Raw genomic sequence first — 17887 nt, forward strand, 5'->3', positions numbered from 1 at the left:
CTATGACGTAATCATAAATCAGAAAGTTAAATTGACCATAAAAACGCACCTAAACCACTTTGAACAGCTTTGTATGTGGCAAAATAAAATCATCTTGAAGTAAGAAGGTGTTGCTCGCACTTTGTTCTCGATTCGGTTCAATAAAATTTAATTTCATCCACTTGGTGGTGTTGCGGAGAATTTTTTTCTAACTCGGGAAAATTGTAGACGGGAGAATTTTGTCGTCTTTAAACAATGTAGTGTTGGTTCGAGTTAAAATTGTTACGAAAACACAACCTTGTTTTTTATTCCTATCCAGTTGTTACCGTCTACTATGCTTCGTCGGTACGAATATGAAGCTTAATCGGTACAGCAATATCAAGGGTCGTGGGTTCAAACCTCACCGCGAGTGAGACGTTCCGACTATGATGTGTTTGATAAAACCTATAGAATTTCCTTTATAAATATTGTTGATTCCATCGCGTGCGACCTCTTCTGGCATTTTTGTCACCTAAGTTGCAGAAGACGTTACGCTACCCTTTGTTAACATGAGGATCGTTATACTGCGGAATGGACCTGGTTTTGTGACAACTTTGACCCGATTTAAAGTCCCAGATTCCCAAAATAAGACGAATGGCCTAATGTATGTTATGTTGCGACGACCTCCGTTTCTCTATTTTTTCCCAGTTGGTGACACACCCTCCTAACCAAGAATCGATATTTCTTGGCAGATTGTAAGGTTTAATCCCTCTGTTTTGTCCACCTGATGTCCGTCTTCAAAAAAACCGTTGCTCGATGCTCGTTTATCAAATCTTCGTTCGTAAGCACTTTTGAAGTTTAACATACCGGGTAAGGACGCCAATATTTCCATACGCTGTTGTATTTGATGGAAAAGGATCACGACGATACGTTGACGGATGTCACACACTTTCCGGTTAGTTTGAAACCCACCATAATTAACCTCCGTCCATGGTAGGTTGAATGTAAGACATCTTAACAGTTTTATTGTTCTAAGCAAAAGTAATTGATTGAGACGTACACTACTCTGTAACACTGTCGAGCTTAACATTCCCAGAACTGAAGGCTGAGGATAAATTCCATGACAAAGTTTTTTTTTGCAATTGGTGAGAACCGTACATGTTCGGCAAAGCGTTTTGTTGCTAGGTCGTATTTTATGCATTCAGTTTTTCATATGAGGTCACATATTTTAACTAAAAAAACAACGAGTGTTCTGAATTTTGTGATTGGACAAATATGAATTATTCATTGCATGTGAAGTTATATTTCATTTGGGTTTATTTTATTTCTTATGTCCTAAATATTCATTTAAAAAGGCACGAATAAGGTCAAATCACCACCGGCCTGTGATTTTTACAAATCAATGCCACTGAAGGGAGAATTTTTGAAATGCCGTAAACGTACTTTAGGTCTTTAACATATAAATATTGCCAGTGTTGATGACGGCAGGTTCAAAGCGCAACGATTTTACGTCACAATGCGCTAGCGCGTTTGAGTTAATGGAAGGTTGATGGGTTTGGTGCAGAACCCGAAGTCGCGCTGCAAAATGTTGCGACAGACTTACCGAAGTTTTTTGTCCCTTTGTTTGTGTTCTTGTCATTGAATTGATGCGCGGTCACCCTTGGGCGTCCGTTTGTAAAAAACTTTGCCGACACCGCATTGCTGTCGCGGCGTTAATGGACACTTCACGCTGTCGAACTTTTCACTTGGAAAGGTGCTGTTGGTGCCAAAGCTTGCTTGGGGGTTGTTTCATAGTTCAATCCTAGCGTATCCACTGTTTTTTTGCGGATTGTGTAAAGATCTTGCATTTGCGCAACAACAAGTCAAATACGGCTACGAGTATGTCTTCACCAGCTTTGTTCGGTGAATCTCGCGCTTCTGTTGTTTTTCACACGCTTTATTTCTTTTTGTATTTTCACTTCACCTTCACTTTAACTCACATATTTTTCTTTGTTTATTTTCGCACTCACCTTTTATAATATATTTGTGATTATTTCGCTTATTTTACTTCATTTTACACGCCCGAGCGGTCATGCTTGCGTGGCAAACGCATTGATTGGTTAACGTGCTGGCGTCGGAATGAATGAATGATGGATAAGCCGAGTCAGTTCTCTGGTGGTGGCGAGTGGAAAACTCTGTTTTTTTTGTGGTAGCTCGGGAGAAGTAATTGTTGTCAAACGCTATGTGCAGTGGAATGTCCTTTACTTTTAGAACAAACGTTGTTTTATTCGTACTTTCACCGTTGCACTCTTTTATACCTATAAGCGTTTTTATTTAATTACAAAAGTAGCCATCTTGGTCGTGTGACTCCAGGTTGTCGCGATAGGCCGCCAGCGCGGAGTAACCTTGGCGTTAGCCGGGTTAGGGACACGCTAATTTCGGTTACACTCTTTGTCCCAGTGCCGATTTTGGTTTGTTGAACGCAACACCGACGTGTAAGAAACTGGATGTTTAAAAATGATGGGGAAACACCTAAACCAAATGTCACAAATTCCAATTAGGTCTCGTAAGTGACTACAAACGATTCCTACGTGAATGATGTTCGAAGCTTGCTCGAATTTAACATAGACCCAGAAAAATTTTGGCATGATGTTTTGCAATCCGGTTGGCTGCCTTTCTGCGTACCGGGGTTGTCATGGCTTGTATCTTGGCATTTTTTGCAAGGAATTAAGTCTCTTCTCTTTGATCCATCCAATGCATTTTCCTTTAAAGACTGTAAGTTGAATTATGCTGCCTAAAATGGGTTGATGATTTTAAAGGAATGCTGACAAGGAATACGTTAGGAATCATTTTTTGTTGAACCTGTTCATATTGTCTGCTGATAAAGGCCGTAATTTTGTTGCCGTATTTCTCAATAAACAATGCATTAATTAATTTTTGCATCGCACAAAAAAGGGTTAAAAAAATTCCATTTTGAAATTAGGGGGATTATCTGCTTTTTACATAATGGAGAATTTCTTTTGTTTGCAATCAAGTTATGTCTACAAAAGATTTCGGCATTCCTGGTCGCTCGCCTCAAAATACCATTGTAAAATGACGTCTTTATCATGTTAGAAGCCTAATAGTTTTCTATGGAGTTACAGAGTCGACGAACTTTTGTTCACGCCAGGTTTTAGCCTCAACTCACAAACTCGCCAATTGTTTCTTGCATTTCGTTTTTATCGATATTTCGAAAATCAAAAAGTGATGTTTCCATAGATGAAAAATAGGACCTTTCATTCAGTAGTATTTTTACTGAGTTGTAATGTATATGATGTTGGTGTCCGGCACACCGGTATTGAAAGTTATTGATTTACTTTGCCACATGCGAATAATAAAACGTAATTACACCTAACGGGACAAGGCAGAAAACTTCAAAGCTTATTTTGACAAGTATCATAAATTCCCCACTTTTGTAACGATATTTCTTAAAAGAAATACTTTTTCTATCATTTACACGGAGATATATTTGAAACATTTACATCGCTAACACGTCGCTACATTGATGATACAAAAGTGATTCAATGCACAGCAGAAATGAAAACCGATAAATGTTAACAAGAATTCAATGTTTCGATATTAGATCCAATGTTTCGAAAGATGTTTATCGATTATGATTCGTTTTTTGTCGTTCTTGCAGTTACATTACTGCAAAAGAAATACAATTTTAAAGATTTATTGCAGAAGCACACGTCACGTGTATTACAACGGTGATTACGGAATGAAATGGAACGAGCAAGTGAAGTTGTGAGTCGAGTATTTCCTGTCATGGTCGGATGTCGGATCTTTCGCACTGCATGCGTCGTGTATCCAGGAAAGTACAGCTGTGTAACATAATAATAATAATAGTTTTGGAAAATTCCAAATGCAAAGTTCCATGTATGAAAAATATCACATAATGTAAAAAGTGCGTAATTACTGTCAGTAGAAAATTCTACAGTGACAACTATTGTGAAGAAAGTTATTTGTAACCTTGGGGCAAAACCTTTAAAATTCGACAAAGTACATTTAAACAACAAATTGATGCTTGTCAACGTAAGATTACTCGGAAACGTTTCGGGTTACGGTGGTAGATATCCCCCAAATGAAGGTCTCAGCTGGCTGGTTGTGGGCACCAGTGTACCTTGGCCACAATATACCCCGTGAAACCACAGAGCTTCTGTAGCTCATTTGGTAGAGCGTTGGGCCGTGTTAGCCCGGGGTCGCGAGTTCAAACCTTACTGGGAGTTTTATTTTTCAGACCACATTCCGATTTTTCGAGAAAAAGTTGCTGATCCAGCTTAGCTGAAATGCCTGGGCAGCGAAGCCAGTAAAGCTAAAGTAAGGTTGGCGCAATGACGCCATGGGTACATCCCAAGTAACAAAATATTCTTAACTACGGGAGTGATGTCAAACATTTAATGAAACTTACTAAAACGGTCTGTTGGGCCTAATCAACCAGGGTGGTAAGGTCCAACACTGAAACAAAAACAACCGACAGTCTAAATACAAAATCACAAAATGACTATTCTATAGGACACTGAATTTCCAACCACTTTATTATTATTTTTTTTCATCTTACATTTTCCTGTTCCTTCCTGTAAAAGGTCAACGTAGTTTTGTAGTCATCTAAAAATGCATTCAAAATTATTCTTAAAACGGACTGCATTTATTAGTTATTTTTATTCATTTATTTTTGAACACAAAGGCATTCTCGGAGTTATATTCTAAACCCATTTGGCTCAAGTATTTGAAAGCAAGCTAATCCCCTGAAAAGACATTCCAGTTTATTTAACTGCAAACAACATCAATGTGCTGCAGACAGTACGACACACGCTGCTTCGACCATTAAGATCTTGTCAGTGCAGCTGGGCTAGACAGAAACAAATTCTTGAAATATGAGTTGGAACAATCCGTTGAGGACACGTGACTACGTACTGAACAACGAAGGTCAACCAAGCGAAGCACACTTTTACACCACCTGTTGTTATGCAATGCCAACAGGCTGGGGTACCGAAACCTCAATAAATATTTTCGTCCTTTTTTGCACGTTTTTCACTTGGGTTTATGCCAAAAATTATCGCTTAGCAACCACGTAACAAAAACAGAAAAGGATCGAACTCACTTACTTTGTCGCTGAGGCTGCTGAAAAAATGCATCCACGGTATAGGAACAGAAAAGTAAAAGCACAACAAGAATTACGATGTTCAGTTTCATATTGTTTGGTGGATCGTGCGAAATCTCGTCTTGATATCTTCTCCTTGACAAAATGTTGCGAACTGAAGAATATTCTCAAATTTCCCGGCCTTTTGTAGCCGCCATGCGACTTTTTTGTTGATAAATATTCTATTGAACACGCAGTGACTCACAAATGAAATAATATTGATTCGTTTCCACTTTAATAGCGTGTAACTTCTAAGGGGTTTTCCCGTACCCTAGGGAATTGAACGGCGTTGTATGTGGAATAACATTTGAGGGGGAACAACTTCCCGGGAAACTTGATAAAAAACAGGGCATATTTTCAAATTTTTTTTTGTGAAAATAAACATTCCGTTTAGTACTGACAATAGTAATTACACAGGATTTTTTGTGACGCGTAGCCTAACGGCACTATTTGTTTGAGCATTTGGTGGGCCACAGTGTTATTGTTGTCGGTGGGTTACACCTATAGTTTGGTGCAAAATGGTTGACGGCGACTGCATGTATTACTTGGCAACTTAGCTGGTAAGATCGTTACCAAAGCTGCGATGACAAGACCTATTACGGTGAAAACAGTGGCTCTGTATGTAGCTCACTATAAAAAATACGTAGTTGCATCTATCGCTTCTAAAGTTAAACACCTGGACAAATTTATTGTTTTGTTTTTTTCGAATTGCAAAAGCCATGTAATTACGACAGACAAGAAAAAATAATTTCGTGACGTGTTACAATTTCAAACTCTTACGGCATTCGATTTTGGTACATGAGCCATAGGGTTGAATGTGAGGAAAACGTTATTCACGACGCCGGGCCGCGAAACATAGACCACCAGTGCACCTAGCGGTAGATTGCATTATCACTGCAAAAGGGCATTAAGTTCGCTGGCATCGTATCAGTCTAGCTGGATCGAACAGGAATTTGTGACTGGTACATTTTCGGAAGGGTTTCTAAGCCCTCTAAAATTCAACCATGTGGCGGCAACGTCATTTCGGTGAAAAATGCAATTCAACTGATTTAAGCTGACCAGTTAATTTAAGAAATCGTTAACATGAGATTTGCAATAGTTGACTTATATTAGGGTGGAGAAGGTATAGAAGCAGTCAGATGTTTCCGACGTATGTTTATTTCCATCTGCTTGCACAAGCCAGACAACCAACTCATTTTCACTTTTCGGGAGCTCAAGTCATTTATACTGTTCGTCCTAAAGCACTATTTTGGGGGCGGTTAAATTTATGGATGACGTTGGCTCCAGCGTCATCACGTGATCCTTTGTCTGTGCATGTAGACATTGTAAACCCTGTTTCAATGCTTTGTTTTTGGTTCGATTCGGTTAACAACTTGTGGCTGGAGACATCAAAACTTCTCATTGTACGCATTGTCACAAACGTAATGTTCTAACATAGAACTATTGATGCTGAACAAACCAATGCACAGTGCTTGTTGCTGGACGGTTGTGTTCCTTGTCCATCTTTTATTGGGGGCATTTTAACAAATATTTTTATGTTGTATGTTGTAATTGCTGTACAGTAACGGTCCATAGCAATGACTGACCATAGCGCGAAATATACAGAAAGGGCAGTCATTGTTTGAGATGTAAGAAGACGTGTAAGAAGAAAACACAGAACAGGAAGAAGCATTCTCGCAAGAGTAAAAGGATAGCAAGCAAGCATGGAGGATATGCGTAACCGAAATGTACTAAGCTAAGATACGAAACGAGCTTGGTCTGTTGATCATTTACTCTTTCCATCGATCCAGCATTCGAACTTTCGGCCAGTAGCTCGGATCTCACATCTGTTGAATAACCTAATTTTAGTGATTCTGGAATGCTAAACATTGGCCTAAATTTGTTGGTTTCTTTTTGAGAATACCATAAAAATGCGACTTAAGTATTTTGTGACGTCAAATAAATTTGTTTCGCCCGGGTTGATCCATTATCTTCAAAAACAACTTTTGGGAAACTAAAGCGTTTCAGCGGTACAACTGAGCATTTGATTTAATGATAATAAACATAACTTACAAATATTGTTGGTGTGTGTTTCTCCTTAAATGACCTTGTAATTTCCAACACTAAAATAAATAATTTCAATTACTGGAAAATAAGGTTACAATGTGGAGAGTCACCAAAACAATAACAGAAAAACTAGAGTCTACTTTTCACAAAAATATTATCAAACTTACCTTATTTTTTCCCTTGATAAATTGAAATGGGCGATCTAAAAAAAATCGTTTAAAGTTAGCACAGTTTTTATTTGAAATATGTCTTAGTGTTTTATGATTTCAGAAATTTCATCAAAATGGTTTAAATGTAATAAGAATAACTCGCATTGGTTCGACATGAATTTGTACAGACTGTAACAGACTGAAAACAAAATTATTGAACGCTAAACCCTGTTATGGGTCATAACTTGGCCAAGTGGGCCAGGAACACTCCTGTTTGGTTACAAAATAAAATATGAAACTATTTGAACTAAAATTTTTTTGTGATACTGTCGATGCCGAATTATAGACGATATATATATGTATCTAGAACAACTGAAGGACAAGTGACTAAGGTTTGCTCTTCGACAACTTGCTAATAAATCAGATACCACGTTTTTGTTACCATAAGACTGTCGGGAGATTCCCATCCATGATTAGAGTTCTATTTTTGAAATATTTACAAGAAAACTTTGCATTTTTTGCTTAATATTTTTATTTGGTTAGATGTTTTTCAAAACATCGAAGAATCAACTTTGATTGACCCAAGTGTCGGGTGCAACAGTTCTGTAGTACGTCAAGTTATTTACAATATTTAGCTCAAAATGATAGAATTTACTTACCTTGTCGCTGAGGCCGGTGAGAATATGCATCCACGGTACAGAAACAGGAAAGTAAAAGTACAACAAGAATTACGATGTTCAGTTTCATGTTGTTTGGTGGATCGTGCGAAATCTCGTCTTGATATCTTCTCCTTGACAAAATGTGACGAAATGTGGAATATCATCTATTTCTTTCGTTTTTATAGCCTCCATGCGACTTATTTGTCAACGTATAATCCCTTAACGACGCAGTGACTCACAACTCAAATATCATTTGACTCGTCTTGCAAGGGGATTTACCTCTTTGCAAAATTTTTTTTCTTGGTTTCCGAATATGTCTTTCCGAGTTTGTACCATTCATTTATCGGCTGGACGAGACAGAAACGAGATTAAATTTTTTTATTGTAAACTCCTCATTTTTTTGATATGTGACGTAAAGGAGTATACGTCACATTAGCCCTATGAACATTATGCGTAAAAATTAAACATTTAACAAGGCTTTTCTGCATCCTGTAGCTGTAGTGACGCACAATGTTTCACATTTTATGAATCAGCAGAGCAACCGGCCGACAATCGTAAAACAGTTTTAGTGGTAAAATTGTAGCGGAACTAATCCACACTGGCGCAAGCCAACCAGTCCATTTATTACATGCTACTCCCACGGTCGCTGCCTGTTGGGGGTTGACAAACTCTAACGCAAACGCTAACGTAGAACGAACTGTGGCGTATACCCTCCGAGAATACGGGAAAAAGACCATTGATATTTTTGATACTGGTTTATGTTACTGTTGCAACCTGGAAAGGCTGCTACCATGCGCAATGTTGCCCCGTGCTTTAATTGAAATATCCCCAATCAATTCCACTGCATTTACTCGGCGTTCGTAAAGCCACATGCAAACTGAGACGCAAAATTTACTAGCGTGCAGACGTTGAAAAAACAATTTTCCGATCACACGAGATCATACGCACTCGTGTACTGATTCACGCTCAAAGGTGAGAAAATAATAACCTGCAGCGCGGGTCGGTCTCGTTGTGGGTTGGTTGCGGTTTCACAGTTCAACGGACATTCAACAGCAGAGAAATGCCGGGTAAAACCTATGGGATTGTGAATCACAGTTTGGCGTGCTATATTCACCACCATGAAGAAGGGCTCGTTAACTGAAAAATCATCAACGTTGTGTACAATTGATTGATTTTGGGTTAGCATTTGCTCACGCAAGAGAGAAAAACTGTTTGACGAAAATTTGTGGGCGCAACTGGAATTTCAGAATGCATTTGTTTCTGACGCAACCTGATGTCATCAAATATATTTCACACTAAAACTTCCAAAATTCGTGGCGATAACGCCACAAAATACAGAGATTATTTTTACACTTAAATTTTTTTTGTGTACAAAATTGCGACTCTGGGTAGAGTTTTTGGTCACGTAAGTGGCAAAGAGATGCTTAATAAAGTACCTTCGTTACTTTTTGTATGCTATTTGCTGAGCGATTTAATTAATTAAAAAGGATTTGTTAACTATCATGTTGCGTTTGAAAGGCTGTCGATCCTAGAATTAACTCTTTTTTTCACGACTAAATCATTAGATGTGGAGGCTCATTGTTTTGCCGCTTGGTGTCGCAAAATCGTCTGTGGCAAGCGGTGAATCCCGCGATGTTTCCACTGGTTTGCCGGGAGATTGGAAAAAGTACTTGCAAACAAAGAAGGTTTGCCTAGAATGGTTGGTGATTTCAAAGGAATGTTGACAAGGAACATGTTGGGAATTATTTTTTGTTGAGAACAAGATTACTTATTGCTGTAACCTGTTCATATTGTCTGCTGATAAAGGCCGTAATTTTGTTGCCGTATTTCTCAATAAACAATGCACCAATCAATTTTTGCATCGCACAAAAAAGGTTTAAAAAAATCCCATTTTGAAATTAGGGGGATTATCTGCTTTTTACATAATGGAGAATTTCTGTTGTTTGCAATCAAGTTATGTCTACAAAAGATTTCGGCATTCCTAGTCGCTTGCCTCAAAATACCATTGTAAAATGACGTTTTATCATTTTAGAAGCCCAATAGTTTTCTATGGAGTTACAGAGTCGACGAACTTTTGTTCACGCCAGGTTTTAGCCTCAACTCACAAACTCGCCAATTGTTTCTTGCATTTCGTTTTTATCAATATTTCTAAAATCAAACAGTGATGTTTCCATAGATGAAAAATAGGACCTTTCATTCCGTAGTATTTATACTGAGTCGTAATGTATATGATGTTGGTGTGCTGCACATCGGTATTGAAAGTTATTGATTTACTTTGCAGCGACAAAGCAGAAAACTTCAAAGTTAATTTTGACAAGTTTCGTAAATTCTCCACTTTCGTAACGATATTTCTGAAAAGAAATAATTTTTCTATCATTTACACGGAGATATATTTGAAACATTTACATCGCTAACACGTCGCTACATTGATGATATAGAAGTGATTCAATACACAGCAGAAATGATAACCGATAAATGTTAACAAGAATTCAATGTTTCGATATTAGATCCAAATCATTACCGAGTGCGAAACTATATGCCTGTATAACTGGCAATTTCCCAAATAATTGTCCAAATAATGCGCTTTTTTAAAGATGTTTATCGATTATGATTTTTGTCGTCCCTGCAGTTACATTAATGCAAAACAATACAATTTTAATTATATTATGCAGAAGCACACGTCACGTGTATTACAACGGTGATTACGGAATGAAATGGAACGAACAAGTGAAGTTGTGAGTGGAGTATTTCCTGTCATGGTCGAATGTCGGATCTTTCGCATTGCATGCGTTGTGTACCCAAGAAAGTACAGCTGTGTAACATAATAACAATAATAGTTAAGTAAAATTCCAAATGCAAAGTGCCATGTATGTAAAGATTTTTCAGATCACTATGCGATTTTTCGAGAAAAATTTGCTGATCCAGCTTAGCTGAAATGCCTGGGCAGCGAAGCCAGTAAAGATAAAGTAAGGTTGGCGCATTGACGCCATGGGTACATGCGCCACTATCCCAAGTAATAAAATATTCTTAACTACGGGAGTGATGTCAAACATTTAATGAAACTTACTAAAAAGTTCTGTCCGCCTTAATCAACCGGGGCTGTTGTGAGTTCCAACACTGAAACAAAAACAACCGACAGTCTAAATACAAAATCACAAAATGACTATTCTATAGGACACTGAATTCTCAAACGTTTTATTATTATTTTTTTCATCTTACATTTTCCTGTTCCTTCCTGTAAAAGGTCAACGTAGATCTGTAGTCGTCTAAAAATACATTTAAAATTATTTGAAATTTGGTCGATATTGTGAAAGAATTTAACAAATTATATATTCTTAAAACGGACTGCATTTATTTATTCATTGATTTTTGAACACAAAGGCATTCTCGGAGTTATATTCTAAACCCATTTGGCTCAAGTATTTGAAAGCAAGCTAATCTCCTGAAACGACATTCCAGTTTATTTTACTGCAAACAACATCAATGTGCTGCAGAAAGTACGACACACACTGCTTCGACCAGAAAGGTCTTGTCAGTGCAGCTGAGCTAGCCAGAAACAAATTCTTGCAATTTGTGGTGGAGTAATCCGTTGAGGACACGTGACTATGTACTGAACAACGAATGTCAACCAAGCGAAGCACACTATGACACCTGTTGTTATACAATGGCAATAGACTGGGGTGCCGAAACCTCAATAAATATTTTTGTCCTTTTTTGCACGTTTTTCTCTTGGGTTTATGCCAAAAATTATCGCTTAGCAACCACGTAACAAAAACAGATAATGATCGAATTCACTTACCTTGTCGCTGCCGGTGAGGATATGCATCCACGGTATAGGAACAGAAAAGTAAAAGCACAACAAGAATTACGATGTTCAGTTTCATATTGTTTGGTGGATCGTGCGAAATCTCGTCTTGATATCTTCTCCTTGACAAAATCTTGCGAACTGAAGAATATTCTCAAATTTCCCGGCCTTTAGTAGCCGCCTTGCGACTTTTTTGTTAACAAATATTCTATTGACCACGCAGTGACTCACAAATGAAATAATATTGATTGACAAAAATGTGACGAATTGTGGAATATCATCCATTTCTTTCGTTTTTATAGCCTCCGTGCGACTTTGTTGTCAACGTATGTTCCCTTGACCACGCAGTGACTCACAGCTCAAATATCATTTGACTCGCCTTGCAAGGGGATTTCCCTTTTTTGCAATATTTTTTTTTTTTTTGGTTTTCGAATATGACTTTCCGAGCTTGTACCATTCATTTATCCGCTGGACGAGACAGAAACGAGATTGGACTTTTTTTTATTATAAACTCTTCAATTTTTTTGATGTGACGTGAAGGATAATGCGTCACATTAGCCCTATGAACATTGTGCGTAAAAATTACACATTTAACAAGGCCTCTTTGCTTTCTGTGGCTGTAGTAACGTACAACACCGGCCGAATAGTGACGTACGTTTAACATTTTTATCAATCAGCAGAGCAACCGGCCGAAAATTGTTTGTCTAAGCAATCATTTAATCGCCAAATAAGGAATCGGTTTGTGTGAGTGGGAGACGATTCCTCTTTCCTTCTCCTTCAAAATCAAAATCACGCGGCTACAAGGAAGTTTCAGTGGTAAATGTAACGTAACTATTCCATACCGCCGTAAGCCAGTTAATTTAATAAATGCAACTCCCGCGGTCGCTGCCCATTGGTGCTTGGCAAACGCAAACGCTAACGTGGAAAGAATAGAGGCTTACACCCTCCGCTACTACCGGGAAATTTGTTTGATATTTTTGATATTGGTTTACGTTGCTGTTTCAACCTGGAAAGGCTGCCACCATACGTATTGTTGCCCCGTGCTTTTATTAAAAAAACTTTCTAATTAATTTCAGTGCATTTACTCGGTGACAAAAGCGCGCGTTCGCGCAATGCCACATACCAAACAGAGATGCAAAAGTAACTGGAGATGAGAACTTACTCGTCGTCGACTGAATCACGCTCAACCCAACACTTAGAGTCCGAAAATGATAACCTGTAGCGCGTGTCTCGTTGTGCGTTGTGCGTTGGTTGTGGTTTTATGGTTCAACGGAAATTCAACAGCCTAGAATTACTAAAAAAACTTGTGGGGTTGTGAATCATAGTGTGTGGTGTTATATTCGCCACCATGCAGAAGGGCTCGTTAACTGAACAATCGTTGCCGAGTGGGGGTTGGGAATTTGGTCACGCAAAAGAGAAAAAAAATGTTTGAAGAAAATTTGTGGACGCAACTGGAAATTTCAGACTGCATTTGTTTCTAACGCTACCTGATGTCAACAATTATATTCCACACTAAAACTTCCAAAATTTCCGTGGCGATTACGACACACAATACAGAGATTAATGTTACACTTAAATTTGTTTTCGGAATACTAAACTGCGAATTTATGTAAAAAAATTGCGACTCTGGGTGGATTTCTTTGGTCACATAAAGTTTTGTGCTGCGTATTCTCGATTGAGTTTGTTGACGTTTTATTGTAACAATAAATTTACAAATTTTATGTAGGTTATGCGTTTTGTGGAGATACTGTCTGAAAACTAAAAAATAATTTTATTCATGTTTTCATGATCAACATTTATAATTGAACAATTATACACGTGTTGAGCCGTCTATACCAGAGTTAGGCTGCTGTGAAACCAATGAAATTCAAAACGACTCCACCACCTTTACATGCCCCTGTTTTCGAACTGAGAAAAACCTTTGACATTCGTTGTGAATTCTTGAAGGTCAATCGTGAGGGTTAATACCATGACTAAAGGTGTTGCCCGCACTTTGTACTCGGTTTGGTTCAAATATATATTGCTTCCGCTTGGTGGTGTCACGGAACGATGTTTTTGCAACCTGGTATATGGTAGTGCCCGGACTCTGCTTTCATCTCAAATATAATGTTGGTTTTAGTCAAGTTTAAGTTGTTTATTTCTACATAAATTGGCACCGATCATCAGAAGAAATACTTAATGGACCCATATAAGATAAACAATCGTATATCGGACATAGGAAAGCAAACCCGTGTAAAGGCAGTTTGATTCACCACTGAATATATACTTCACTAGGGTTAATACAAACTTTTTAGTTATTGCGAATCGTTTTCCGTGGGCCACCAGGCCAATACAGCGAGTTCTGTGAACCTTCTTCGCCGATGAAAAGTTTGAAATCCTTTTCGTCTGACGTCACTCCCACGTGAAGTGATTAAAGAATCTTCGTTTGTTTAATCTGTAGTTGTTCATGTCAAGTGACCCACGACCAACACATCGTGGGACCATGATTGTATGACACATTGAATTTTTGGGGTGCTTTTCTCCTTTCTCACAAAGTATTTGCCTTCATGTCCAACCCACCAAGGCACAACCTTTGCGTTAACTCCTTGTAAAGACCTTCCGCCAATAAAGTGCTTATAAACAGGTCGCTACAGTTCGGTATGCACACGTATACACAGAGCACACTTACATGCATGAATTCACACAGATATACAACACAAAGTTGACAAAATCTTGTCAACAAGCAAAGGTTTTATTTTACGATAAAATTAAACAAAAATTTCATCTTATGTTTATAACGTTTTCTTTGCACACTTTACAAGCTATCGTTTAGACATGATTTGTTAACTATCATGTTGCGTTTAAAAGGTTGCCGATCCTAGAATTAATTGTTTTTTAATGACAAAAACCGTTATGTGGAAGCTCGTCGTTTTACCACTTGGTGTCGCAAAGTCGTCTGTGGCAAGCGGTAATGTTTCCACTAGTTGGGCGGGAGATTGGCAACATCGGTTTAGCGCCCGATCCACATACCAAGAAGAAAACCTGATTTATATTCCTGGCCAGGAAGATAAATGGTTGTCACCGGTTTTGGTGATTGAATCACACGCCAAGAATTTCTTCACCAATTGAAGGATAGTTTTTTTTGAATTATTTGTTTAAAAATTTAAAACAAGTGTCCACCTAACCAATTAAATACATGCAAAGGTGAAATGGAAGGCAGTCAGTTTGTGTAGCGAAGGTGTAGTGCAGTGTGTAGTTCTCAACCGCCGGTCCGCGTCAACTTTTCTGTCGGTCCATCAAATATATTACTTCTTTTGAAATTGCATATTTTTGTCGTAATTACGTTTTGGGTTAATTTTGAAAGTCCTCCGGTCAGCCAAACTTGTTTTGAAAGTTTACCAGTCAAAACCTTAAAAGGTTGAGAACCACTGGTCTAGAATAGTTTCGTGAGTTTTAATCGTACCAGGAGTGAGGCAAAAGAATTATTTTCTTTTAAAATATTGTTAATATCATCGCGTGAGACCCCTATACCGATCGTTATTTGCCCACTAAGCTGCAGAAGACGTTTCCCTGCTCCTTGTTAACATGAGCATTGTTAAACGGTAGGATGGACTGAATTTCGTGACTACACCTTGAAACGACTCAAAGTGTTATATATACTCTTAAACGAACTGCATTTCTTTTGAACACAAAGGCATTCTCGGAGTTATATTCTAAACCCATTTGGCTCATCTATTTGAAAACCATATAATCTCCTGAAAAGACATTCCAGTTTATTAAACTGCAAACAATAGTAATGTGCTGCAGACAGCATGACACACACTGCTTCGACCAGAAAGGTCTTGTCAGTGTAGCTGGGCTAGCCAGAAACAAATTCTTGAAATATGTGTTTGAGCAATCTGTTGAGGACACGTGACTACGTACCGAACAACGAAGGCCAACCGAGCGAAGCACACTATGGCAACTGTTGTTATGCAATGCCAACAGGCTGGGGTACCGAAACCTCAATAAATATTTTCGTCCTTTTTGCACGTTTTTCACTTGGGTTTATGCCAAAAATTATCGCTTAGCAACCACGTAACAAAAACAGAAAAGGATCGAATTCACTTACTTTGCCGCTGAGGCTGCTGCAAAAATGCATCCACGGTATAGGAACAAGAAAGTAAAAGTACAACAAGAATTACGATGTTCAGTTCCATGTTGTTTGGTGGATCGTGCGATATCTTGATCACTTCTCCTTGACAAAATGTTGCGAACTGCAGAACAATCTCAATTTTCAGGCCTTTAGTAGCCGCCTTGCGACTTTTTGTTGACAAATATTCTATTCACCATACGCAGTGACTCACAAATGAAATAATATTGATTCGTTTCCACTTTAACAGCTTCCCGGGAAACATGATAAAAAAACGCTTGTACTGACAATGGCAATTCTGAGTTTATACAGGATTTATTGTGACGCGTAGCCTAACGGCACTGTTGGTTTGAGCATTTGGTGGGCCACAGTGTTACCGGCAGGTTACGCCTATAGTTTGGTACCCAATGGTTGACGGCGACCGCATGTATTAGGTCTTGCTTGGCAACTTAACTGGTAAGTTCGTTACTGCGATGACAAGACCTATTACGTCGAAAACAGTGGCTCTGTATGTAGCTCACTATACAAAATACATAGTTGGATCCATTGCTTCTAACGTTAAACACCTGAACGAATTTATTGTTTCGTTTTCGAATTGCAAAGGCCATGTAATTACGACAAACAAGAAAAAATAATTTCGTGACATGTTACAATTTCAAACTCTTACGGCATTCGATTTTGTTACATGAGCCATTGGGTTGAATGTGAGGAAAAAGTTATTCACGACGCCGGGTTGCGAAACGGAGACCACCAGCGCACCTAGCGGTAGATTGCATTATCACTGTAAAAGGGCCATAAGTTCGCTGGAGCTCAAGTCATTTATACTGTTCGTCTTAATGCACTATTTTAGGGCGGTTAAATTTATGGATGACGTTGGCTTTAGCGTCATCACGCGATCCTTTGTCTGTGCTTGTAGACATTGTAAACTCTGTTTCAATGCTTTGTTTTTGGTTCGATTCGGTTCAAATCTTATCGCTGGAGCCATCAAAACTTCTCATTGTACCCACTGTCACAAACGTTATGTTCTAACATAGATATATTGATGCTGAACAAACCAATGCACAGTGCTTGTTGCTGGACGGTTGCGTTCCTTGTTCATCTTTTATTGGGGGCATTTTAACAAATATTTTTATGTTGCTTGCAGTAATTGCAGTACAGTAACGGTCCATAGCAGTGACTGACAATTTGAATATCTTTATTGTATAGAGACAAGCATTTATGTTGGTCCAGACATAAGGTTTTTGAAAGTAATCTATTTCGCAACCACGTGTAAGAAAAAGACACAAAGAACAGGAAGAAGCCTTCTCGCAGGAGTAAAAGGATAGCAAGCAAGCATGGAAGATATGCATAACCGAAACGTACAAAGCTAAAATACGAAACGAGCTTTGTCTGTTGATCATTTACTCTTTTCATGTATCCAACATTCGAATTTTTGTCCAGTAGCTCGGAACTCACATCTGTTGAATAACCTAATTTTAGTGATTCTGGAATGCTAAACATAGGCCTAAATTTGTTGGTAACTTTATCAGAATATCATTAAAATGCGGCTCAAGTATTTTGTGACGTCAAAAGAAGCCGTTTCGCCCGAGTGGTCCCATTATCTTCAAAAACAACTTTTGGAAAACTATAGCGTTTCAGCAGTACAACTGATTTAATGATAATAAACATAACTTACAAATATTGTTGGTGTGTGTTTCTCCTTACATGACCTTGTAATTTCCAACACTAAAATAAATAAATCCAATTATTAATGGAAAATAAAGTTACAATCAGAAATATGAAGAGTAACCAAAACGTAAAAATCACAAAAATATTATCAAACTTACCTTATTATTCCCCTTGATCAATTGAAATGGGCGATCTATAAAAGAAAATCGTTTAAAGTTAGCACCGATGGTTAACAGGCTGGATGTTTGCGAAGCCAAATGGTTAAACCTTACGCAGGCCTCAATAAACATCCAAAAAATGATCATTCCCAGAATTCGGTGAATAACATCT

This window comes from Ascidia mentula, chromosome 3 (assembly GCF_947561715.1).
Source record: "Ascidia mentula chromosome 3, kaAscMent1.1, whole genome shotgun sequence".
Taxonomy (NCBI): domain Eukaryota; kingdom Metazoa; phylum Chordata; class Ascidiacea; order Phlebobranchia; family Ascidiidae; genus Ascidia; species Ascidia mentula.